The 11,706-nt window shown below is 37.0% G+C and overlaps 1 long non-coding RNA gene across 1 annotated transcript; it reads right to left on the reverse strand.

Annotated features, from left to right (window-relative positions):
* Positions 1–5,909: 5,909 nt before the first annotated feature.
* On the reverse strand, positions 5,910–9,917 carry LOC132636198 (uncharacterized). Its single transcript, XR_009581080.1, has 2 exons — positions 9,503–9,917; positions 5,910–9,158 (listed from the first exon to the last, which is right to left on the reverse strand). It is a non-coding gene; the product is annotated as an uncharacterized LOC132636198 (long non-coding RNA).
* Between the last annotated feature and the right edge of the window lie 1,789 nt (positions 9,918–11,706).

An 11,706-nucleotide genomic window follows, 5' to 3' on the forward strand; every position in this document is an offset into this window, starting at 1 on the left:
CAGTTTCCTGGGCTAAATATTCCAACTAGATGGCATCAGATTGTTCAATTCTTTGAAGGATATAAGCCTACTGTTATATGCAGAGTTATTAAATGGATGAGACCTGCAGCTGGATTCTACAAATGTAATACTGATGGAGCTGCTAAAGGTAATCCAGGATCAAGTTCTGCTGCTTTTTGTATCAGAAATGAATAGGGAGATTTGGTGTATGCAGCTGCTAAAATTCTGACAGATGGAACAAATATTGTGGCTGAGGCTGAGGCTATTAGAATTGGATTGATGTACTGTGTAGAAAAGCAGCTTTTTCCATTGATTATAGAGATTGATTCCATGACCATGAAGAAGATTTTAAATGCTGAATGGAAGATCTCTTGGAGCATTTCAATGTTGGTGGATGATATCATGAGGATGATGGATGATCAAAGAGTGTCTATGGAGCATATACATAGAGAAGGAAATGGGCTTGCAGATTTTTTAACTAACTTGGTTTTTGATTTTGCAGGTTCAGTTCAGTTTCACAGTTTTCAGGATTTACCAAGTCAAGCCAAGAGGATTCTGAACATGGAGAAAAGAGGGATTCCTAACTTGAGAATAAGAACCCTTCAAGACAAAGCACCAGATTAGTCCTTGACAATAGAATTGTAAACATTACTGGGTATAGTTTTCCAATAGATTGTGAGTATTTGCAGCATCTGCATTAGGGTGGTATCAGTGTTCTTGGCATGCTCATTTCTTAGTATAAATGGTGTGATTCTCATGATCTAGGTTGCTGATTGTACTAGTTATGGATCAAGTACTATAGAGACCTGGTTTTTCATGCAGAAGGTGATATACACAATATCCATATCCTTGCATGATTGCCTGAAGAATGATTTAGAGGACTTGATCACCTAGGAGACTTTGAGGTACAATTCACTTCAACGATTTCCAGGTCAATCTAGGAAGATTTTGAACATTGAAATGGATGGATTTCCAAACCTGAGAGAAAGAACAGCCCATGAAAGAGCACCAGAATGATGATCAAGATATGTAGAAGAGTCATATGCTGAATGGACTAGCATGGACAGATGCAGTAACTATATTAAGATGTCATTTCTTAATATGGAAGCTACACATGTTCAGTCTAGGACTCATGATATTTTGACAATGGTACAAAGTTGAGAGTGGTTTTTGCTTCCATACAGATGCTGGTTTCTACAAAAGAACACAGGTACATTTAAGTGGCCTGAAGAATGATTCAACTGATTTGAAACATTCCACCTGTGAGACTTTGAAGGTGTGATAGATGTTATCAAGTCAATGCCATTGGATTATTAGTTGTTAATAGTCTGTTTCAAACTAAATCTGTATTTCCATTTTCCACTTGTTGATTTTCTTTTCTGTTGTTGTTTTATTTATTTGATGAATCACTTTTGGATTGATATGTACATATTTTGTTTATCAATAAATTTCCACCATTCTGGTGGCTTTGCTTAAAAAAAAAATGAAGTAAGCAAGCGATTTCCAAAAACTCTACTCCTAGATGGTATAAGATTCATTGTATCCTTGATTTTGCATGTTTCATATCTATAGCTTCTAGAGATCTTGTTATATCCCGCATTTTTCGCGTCCGGATAATTTAAGATAATTGCGGGAGGTTAAGAGCAAGACTATAATTTTGATCTTGTTTGGTGCATAAGTTGCTTATGAAAATTTTGAAGTGGGAATATTGAGAAGGGTCAAGGGTAAAAAGAGAAATTCACAAAAGGGGTCATGGAAATAATGTGGAAGGCTAGGGGCGAAATGGTAATATTGAGGAAAGTCGAGGGGCAAAATGGGAATTTCACAAAAGGGGTTCATGAAGGTTCCACAAAGGGGCATATTGTCCATGTGATGGAAATATATGGACTAAAGTGTACATGGCTAGATAAATAATTCATCTTTTATTTTTAAGGAAATTTCAAGAAACAAAAGAAGAAAAATCTAGAGAAATGGAGAGAGGGGCATGTGCCCCTCACATGCTTGAGGAATCATATATATATATATAAGTTCATCTTTTAATTCAAGACATTTTTGGAGAGAGAGCAAGAGCAAAAGAGAGGGAGAAAAACTTAAGGGGCCATTCGGCCATACCTATGGAGGAGTGACTCCATGTAGTTGATCAAGAAAAATTTATTTCTTCTAGTATTCCAACTAAGTTGAAGGCCCTCATTAACATGGGGAGGTTGTTGAAGCAAGCAAACTATTCAATTGGGCAATTTCAACCCCTAGCCAAGTGTAGAAGTTGAGTGGAGAAGGTAAGGTTTACTCTTCATTTTCATATGTATGCATGGTTTGTGAATGTTGTGGAGTGTGAAAATGGATGAAATTCATGAAATATATAGGTGTATGGTTGTGGCCGTGTGTATGTGTTGTGGTGTGGGAAGATTGAATTAATTTTATGTAGTGTGTTGCTTGTTGTTGTAATGTATGGAAATAGATGAAAAATTCATGGAAATATGTATGTTGTTGTGGTGGCCGAATAAGGGTGGTGATGGTAAGATAACATGAATAAATTTTATTTAGTGTTTTGATTGTTGTTGTGTGGATTCTATGATGGAAATGAAGGCTTAATGATTTAAATTGAGGTTGGAATCGTTTGTAGGTTGTTGGAGAAGATAATGTGATTTTCATATAGTTTTTGTGTTATTGTGGTTAATGTTGTCAATGTGTGGGATGTTGATGTAGTTTATAAATTTGGAAGAAATAAATGTGTTGTCATTGTTCTTGTTGAGTTTGGAAGATTGTAAGTTGGGTTGTTATGATTGAATTTGGAAGAAGAAATTAAGTTGTTATTGTTCTTGTTGAAATTGGAAAGTGTTGGATGGAGTAGTATGTTGATTAAATTGTTTTGAATTGAATTGAATTGAATATTTAGGTGTTGTTAGAATAATTGCTAGTATTGTTGTTGGTTTGGCCGAGTTGAATTCTCGGGTTTGTTGTTGATGATTTGAGCCGAGATAGATTCTCGGGGATGGCCCATTTACAGGGGAGATGCTGCCGAAATTTCGGCAGGTCATAAGTGAATTTAATTGAGATACTAAGAAAGGTGTGTGTGGCAATGAATCTAATGATTGCGTCGATCTTCTTGAATGTAGACTAACGAGTTGGACGAATAAGCGTAGCTAGTAAGGCGCGGCACAGGTATGTTAAGGCTCGTCCCTCTTCTTTCAAGGCATGATCCGATGTTATGATTTCATAAGTATTTCCATATTTCCCTTGTTTTCAAAAGTTAGACGTTTTATGACTCTAAGGCATGATTCTTTTCTTGATAAACCGTAAATGTTTTTCTAAAAAGTCTACACTTTTCCAAAACAAAGGTTTATGATTTTATACGCTTTTATGACTATAATGACGGACACGTTTTCATAATGACAACGATGATGTCAAAGAAGAGAACATGTTTATGATGATTATGGCGATTATTTCTTAAAGGTTCCAAATGTATGTGAATTGATGCCTTATGAGATGATAATTTTATTTTATGTTCTCCTAACGCTATTCTTTATTGATAGTCTCGCCTTATAATACTAGTCCCTTCAAGGCGAGACACGACGATCCTGACTGTCCATAATGTAATCGGAGGATTACCGACCTTACGTCACTCCGATGGATACATGACTTCCTTGGGCTCTCATGCATGTTGTACAGATGATATATGTTTATATGTATATGTATATGTATATGGGGAAGTACGGGGAAAGGGAAGGCGCTATAGACGCATAGCCACCTGATCAGTTGGAATATGATATTGTCCCGGACGCGGGGCATATGTGGTTAAATGGATCGGCTGCCGACGCCTCGGCAATATGATAAGAACTATTTTCTATATTATATGATATATGTATATGATATATGTATATGTATATGGGGAAGATGGGATAAGGGCAGAGCGTTATATACGCGTATCCACCTGATCAGTTGGTGTTATATGACATGATATCATCCCGGACGCCGACCGTGGCACATATGTGGTTAGATGGATCGGAGCCGACGCCTCGGCAATATGATATGTTCTATTTTCTACATATATATGAAAAGAAATGTTTTCAAAGAAAGTAAGGTATGATATGTATATGAATCGGGCTGCACGTTCCGCAGCATTAAGCATGCATGGCATCCGCCCTCAGAGGCACTCACATGTACAGGTTACTCTCTTATCTTATGATATGTTCTATATTTCCATGCAGTTAATATACATACGCTCATCTCTTACTATATTACTATTCATGCCTTTTATACTCAGTACATTACTCGTACTGACCCCTCTTCTTCGGGGGCTGCGTTTCATGCCGCGCAGGTACACCCAGACGAGCAGAAGCTAGTATAAAAGAGGTTCCAGCGAAGTTGGTAGACCCTACTTGTTCCTGGGAATGTTGCCGAGTCAGAGCCTGTATGCTAGGATTTCTGGACTGACGTTAGAGACTTTGCAGACAGAGTCGTGGGTATTGGGAGTCAGTCTGTCAGCGGCTCCGTCAGCCGACGTGTCTTTATGTGTATACTATAAAGTTTCATATGATTACAGATTTTGAGATTAACAGAAAGAAAGTTTTTGAAAGTCTTATTATGTATTTCATGATTATTTGGTTTAGAGTCTAGAAAGATTAAGTATGTGATAAGAGTCACCGGGTTCGCTCGGCTCCGAATATGGGGTCGGGTGCCCATCACACCCTAGTAAGGTCGGGGTGTGACAGATCTTATGTTTCCTAAAGGAGTCCAGAGTATCCTTGTACGAGTCCTTCATGCATTTATATATATGTACAACTATTTTCTTACACTGCATCGTGTCATGCCCTATTTTTAACGGGTTAAAACTAGTTCACAACTTATGACTATGTTTTCAGAGCCTATCCAAGGACAGTCTTTAAACTTAGTTTAATTAATACTAGAGGGGGATTATTTCTTATTTATTATCACCTATATAAAGAATGGCGAAAAAGAAACTACTCTCTCAAAACTATTTGTATAAAAAGGGGTTTTTAACGTAATTGTAGCTATGTGAGTAAATGCATATATATATAAAAGAAGTAGTTAATGCTAATGTGTGCATGAGAAAAATATGTATGACATTTATTTTATACGAGAATAGTAAGTGTCATATAGAACAAGGAAATGTATATTTTTATAAGAAAATAATCTACATATGTGATAGTATATCCTAGGTGAATACTTAAAAAATAGTTATGATGACACGATGATACTATATGTGTACATATAATGAAAATACGACTAAGGGAATTAATAAAAATAAAATAGTACAGGTACGGTATGCGCGTATGAGAATAGCATGTTGGTACACCCATAATAAAGGAAAGCGATTAAGACAAGATGTAAAATTGTATGTATTAGGAACATATATATTGTTTTCAAAAGAGTATGTATGTATATTTTAGAAGATGAAGTATAATATGATTGTTGTATATAATATATACTAAAGATAAGTATTTATAATATAACGTTCATACGTATGCATGCGATGAGAAAATGATTAAAGGTATTTAAAGTAAGAATAGTATACATACATGTAAAATAGGATCTTTGTATATAAAGTAGAGTATATACCTTGTAGTTCTTGAAAATACTTGAACCACTATACTTGGGTCCTAATATGATTTTCTTGTATTAAACTTGCGGAGCATTAAATAAAAATGATTGCCCATGAAATATGCATCCCTTTTGAAAACCCCTATTTAGATCGATAATTTTTGTTAAAACGGATTTAAATGGAAACGTTAGTTCGATGAGCAATGGAATTAAAAAGGTTTTTTTTTTTTAGTTAATTTCCTTTAGTCGGAAATCATTTTTGACCTGGCAGTGCATAGACAAAAGATGAAAACATTGGTGATTATCATTTCTAACACGCCTAAGCCAAGATTAATTACCCAAGGGGAGAGGAAAAGTAGTGACTAAATTTACCATCATACTTAACTATTTTTTCCATAAGTTCCTACACCAGCGAGAAACAAATGTGCTACAAATACAATCCATAAAAAATGTTAGTCAAGAATATAAACATGTATATGCATGATAACGCGAAAGGCATGGAATTTAAAGAGAGGAAGGAAGACGGGGACGCTAGACACGAGCAATTAAATCTTGCAACCGACTGTTCTCTGATATGGGCAGAATCCGGAGTTGCCATAACTCCAAATGCTCCCAAGGTTCCTCATGAAAAAGAAAAAAATAAAAATAAGGATTAGAAACAATTCTCAACAAGGAAAAAGAAGTCTATATAACTTTAATTAATAAAAGCTAGATAAAAGAATCAAATGTAAGACAAGGCTTTCTCGTGTCATATTCTCAAAACGCAACACCACGATCAGTTTAAAAGAAGATCATTGTAGTCCCAATTGCTACTCAAACAACCAAGCGCTTCAAGCTAAATGTACAACAAGAACTTTTGATTAAACTAAAGCTTACTCAGACTTCAAAACATCATATTGGCTTATTCCCAAACAACATATATCCAGAGATACTTAGCATATTTTTTCTAGGCTAAAATAAGGGAAAAATAATTTAGCATATTAATTGCGCCCGAACTTGAGTATAGCAACCCCACTCCCTTTTTATGCAAAGTTTTAAGTGTTCAAATCAGTAAACTTTCAATCAAGTATGGAAATCCGTTCTTTTAAAAGTGAGGCCTCAAGTTAAACAACTCTTCATCAGCCCAAGCGTAGTATCATGTTCAAATCAGTAAATTTTCATCAAGTATAGAAATCTGTTCTTTTAAAAATGTGGCCTCAAGTTAAATACTTTTTCGTCGGCCCAGTGTAGTACCATATTCACATCAGTTAGATCTTACCAAGTGTAGTATTTGTCCATGCCCAGCAACATACCAAACAGATAGCAGAATCATAGAGGGCTCGAAATATTCTCATAGGCTATTATGTGGTAGAATATTACTACATTTTCTGCTCGGTGGATGCAGCAACATGGGTAAAGATGCAGCAGTTATTTGTCTCAAGGACACAACAACAATTAGCTTAAAAGAGCTGTAACAATTCAGCATCAGTTCACCCTAAATTGCAGCAGCAAACAACAGGCAATTGTCCTTAAAAGGCAACAGTTATTTGCCCTTAGAAATGTAACTTTTGCTCTCTGGGAACAAAAACTCAACATTGTAAGAGTAAACCCCAAAAGCTCAAGGGAAACACCAAATCTTTCCAGCCCAAATGACAACATATAACATCAACCATTATGGCAAACTTGCCAAATTGAGCAATTCAGGAGGCAACAAATAGCAAAGGCATCACTTCTCAATTTTAGAAGTGCAACAGAGATGACTCTAAATGCAGTAGAAACTCTGCTCAATATGCAGCAATTGCAATCCAAAAGCAGCAGCAAATTGACTCAAAGATGACATTTTTAGCCCCAAGATACAGCAACAATTCAGAATGTAACAACTAGTAGTGAAGGATGCTCTCAAGTGTGCGAATGTTACTCCTAATTCAGCAGCAGCACTCAAAAAAAAGAAATTTAAAGACTATCAGGATCATCAAGCTAAACGTCAAGCTGCAAAAAGGTTCAGATAACAGAAGGGGGCTACCACCACTCCTATTCCAACGTCGCACAAGATGAAAAGGTTTCTAGAACCTTAGGCATGGCTGGTTATCGGAGGAGGCTAAACCGAACCCAAAGCTTGCCTCGAAATTTCAACCACCAATCAAAACTTTGTAAGAACAAAATGCAGCCCATGAATTAAAACAGAACATGCTTAATAACCCTTATAAGGTACAGATTCTATTCTCAACATGTGTGGATAAGCTAATAGTTTTTGAAGGACACTCAGTCATTTAAGCAACACACCACAACCTAAAACAAGCAAGGATGAACTCTTAAAATCAAATACAACTAATTTTAATCTAAATAAAAAAAAAACTGTCATTTGTTTGTATATTTTTCCCGGGGAAACTAGTAACAAAATAGTGTCACCTCTTTGCTGAACTCTTGAATAGAACTTATGCAACAACTGAGTCTCAACACACATCCCTTAACTATTAAGCATGCTATACAGTTAGACTGACACTGAGTAAACATATTTCAGATTTATAAAAGGGACTAAGGCTCTGCACTTAGTTGGTTTAAACAAGTATGTCAGGCTGTTCTAAAGACACAGGTTCATGGAGACTCATAGGCTTATGCTGGGTGAGGCACAACAAAGAGGGAAGGTCATGATCCTCACTGAACACTCAGATTGTGGCTGCTACCAGCAGGGCCACAATTTATCAATAGTTTCACACCAACCAAGAGTCCCTAGAAATCCAGTGATTCTCCATACTCAAATTAGTTTAAGCAATTCCCAGAACTCTCTCATTAACTTGGTTTGATTTAATCAAATAGTAAAGGACAAGCAAGGACAACTTATGCAAATTTAAGCAACTAAAACGAGTGGCCAAATGATCATACAAAGTTCAAATTAAAATCCTTTTCCTTCATCCTTAACAATGTTGGACTCCTACTCCCTAAGTCGTATGTCCAAAATAAGGGGGACTTAATCAATTTTTTTTTTGAAGAACATGTTTTCACTTATGGGTTCATTTAGTGGACAGACCAAGGAATGCTTAAGCACAGGAGAAGACCATTCCTTTCTTCATAATAATTCACCATATTAACTTATTAAGATAGCATGCTAAGCACAAGTCATTACAGGAGAATGGCACAATAAGTAACAGTCTAATTTTTTGCAGGGCAGCAGCAAACAGAGAAAACAACAACAATAGGTCATAATAAATATGGGAGCAACCATTTTTCTGCCAACATTAGGCTACATATTTTAAAATAAATCTTCTCAAACAAACCAGAATAAACACTTATGTGCTAATGCGAAAATGAATGATAAGAATAAAATGGGGTTCAAATATTATCTTTTGACGGCAGCGACGGGGCGACGGGAGTTAAACACATATTCGACGAAATTAGTCGTTTCACGCTAATTTACAACAAACGAGGAGAACACATATTCCAGCAGCCAACTAAACCAAATAAACGACAAGAAATACTTGAACGACTACATTTCTACTTCTACTAAATTAAAGACGAAGATAGGACGAATGCAATTACCTTCTTTGTGACAGCGAACTGAAGCTATTGTCGTCGTCGATTCTCCGAATCCGCTCCAACAGTCCTTGCTCAGCCGAGAACTTGAAAGAAGATTTCGATAACCAAAAAAACTTAAAGAGTTAAAAAATGGAATTTTCTCAGAACCCAATTTTTAAAGCAATAGGAATTTTATAAGAGGGAAACTTATGAAAAATAAAAGAGATTTTTTTTTCTGGTTCTTTTTTCCTCCGTCTCTTTTTCCACTGATCTCTGCCCCTTAACAGCCCATAGAAGGGCTGTATTTATAGCCAAAGGATTGGGGCATTTCAACAGCTTCTTCCAGAAAGCCTTTTGCCTTTAAGTTTCGAATTTAAAAAGGGGGGGGGGGGGGGGGGGAATTAACGTTTTCAACAGATGAGACGGTGAAAGAGGTGAAAAATCTCACCTTTTCAGACTGATTGGGAAGGGAAAAGGTCGTTGGGGTCTAATATATGGTAGATTCCCCCATTACCCACCGAATCGAAGGAGGGTTCGAGCTTGAGACTAGCGGTTCGTTGCACTCCTCTTCTACAGAGGTTGAAACGACCTATATCGGCTCCTTTCGGCTCTGCCACCACGTCAATCAAAGGGAAAAGAGACGTGGTAGCAGTGGAGGCAAGGAAAGCTTCAACCCAACAGATTTCAATGTTTTTTTTCGATTTAAGAAAGAGGAGGATGTTTGGTTTTGCGGTCCGAAGGTCGTGGTGGTAAGGTGACGGACGTGACGGGGTGGAAGGGGTGGCGGCGATGGTTAGGTTGAAGAGAGAGGAGCGTTTGGTTAGGGCCGTTGGTGTAAGGAGAGAAAAGGGGTTGTTTGGTTCGTATGGTTAGGATGAAAAGAAAAGGTTGAAGATTTAGTTTAGGTGTTGGTCCGGGTCGGGTTGGTGATTTTTGGGCTGGGGCGGTTGGATATTGGGCTGGGGCGTTTTGGGCCACAGATTTTGGTTTAGGGGGAAAGGGAATTGATCCAATATTATGTAGGTGAATGATTCAATTTCTCATCCCTTTTACTTTAATCAATTAATAAAAATATGCTTCTTTGTCCTAATTAATTTCCAAAAACGAGTACATATGAAAATTATTAATACAAGTAATTTAATATACGTATTTAGTTTAAAAATACAATAAATGATGATTAACATAGTAATAAATAGGATCAAAGGAAAAATGTCAACGCCAATATTGATATAGGAATATCAACACTATTTTTGAGTGATTTAATTGTAAAGAATGATGTTTAGTAATTTTTAATATGAAAATATGATTTTTGGTAATTTTTAAGAAATAATAAGAGTGTTCTTAACTTTAGAGAAATATATCTCGAAAAATAGCGTAATAATTAATGAAAATATTCCAAGCTCATTCTGGCGAATTTTCAGGACTAAGAAGCATAGTGAAATTAATTAAACGGAAAAGGAGGGCCAAAATTGGGTGTCAACAGCCGCGCTATAGTCGGCCGAGCAAGCACGTAGATGTGCATACCACTGCAGTGGGTAGATTATGAGATTACCCCGGGCGCTGGATCACATGATATTTGGATCGGGATGTACGTTCCATATCATCAGCAGTTATATATATATATACATGATTTTGGAAGAGAGCATGCATATCATACGCCGCAGAAGCACTTCCAGATATTTAGTGTAGCTGCCATGTTTCAGATATCTATCATGATTCTTATGTACATATTGTTCTTATGCCTTACATAGTCAGTACATTATTCGTACTGACTACCCTGTTGCTTGGGGGGTTGCGTTCATGCACGCAGTTTCAAGGAGACAGATAGGCGAGCCAGCTCAGTAGGACTTCCACTCAGCAGTAGTCAGTGCGCTACACTTGGTTTGGAGCTGCAGTTCATTTTTGGTATGCAATTTTTGATATTTATATATGGGTATGAGAGGGAACTGACCCGTCCTTTCTACTACTTTGTATTCCATTAGAGGTTTGTACACAGTTGTATATAGTTGGGATGTTATGTATCCTTATCGGCTCGTATTTTTGTTGTACAGCATATGTGGCGGCCTAATCGGTGGTTGTGAGTTTTTTATACCGAGTTCACGGTGTTATTCTTCCAGGAGACATTATAGGTCATATATGGGCCACCCAGTTGTTCAGTGAGATCTTGGTACAGGTATAAGGGTGTCTGGTCAGTAGGGGTCAGTCACTCATCATGACTCATCAGTTTGGGTCGTGACATCCACGGCAATTTAAACAAGGTTCCACTGAGTGAGCTTAATGTGATGAGTTCACCATGGCCCTTCATTGCTTGGGGTATGGACGTCATTGTACCCATCAAACCTGCTGCTTTAAATGGGCACCGATTCGTTTTAGTCACCATTGATTACTTCACCAAATAGGTGGAAGCAACGTCACACAAGTCAGTGACAAAGAAAGTAGTGCCCGACTTTGTGTGAAATAATATCATATGCCGATTCGGTATACCTGATTCTATCATAACTGATAATGGATCAAATATGAACAGCCACTTGATGAAGGATATTTGTGAGCAATTCAATATCACCCACCGAAATTCAATAGCTTACCGGCCACAGATAAATAGAGCCGTAGAAGCAACCAACAAGAATATCAAGATGATATTGAGGAACATGA

The sequence above is a fragment of the Lycium barbarum genome, chromosome 4 (assembly GCF_019175385.1).
Source record: "Lycium barbarum isolate Lr01 chromosome 4, ASM1917538v2, whole genome shotgun sequence".
Taxonomy (NCBI): Eukaryota; Viridiplantae; Streptophyta; class Magnoliopsida; order Solanales; family Solanaceae; genus Lycium; species Lycium barbarum.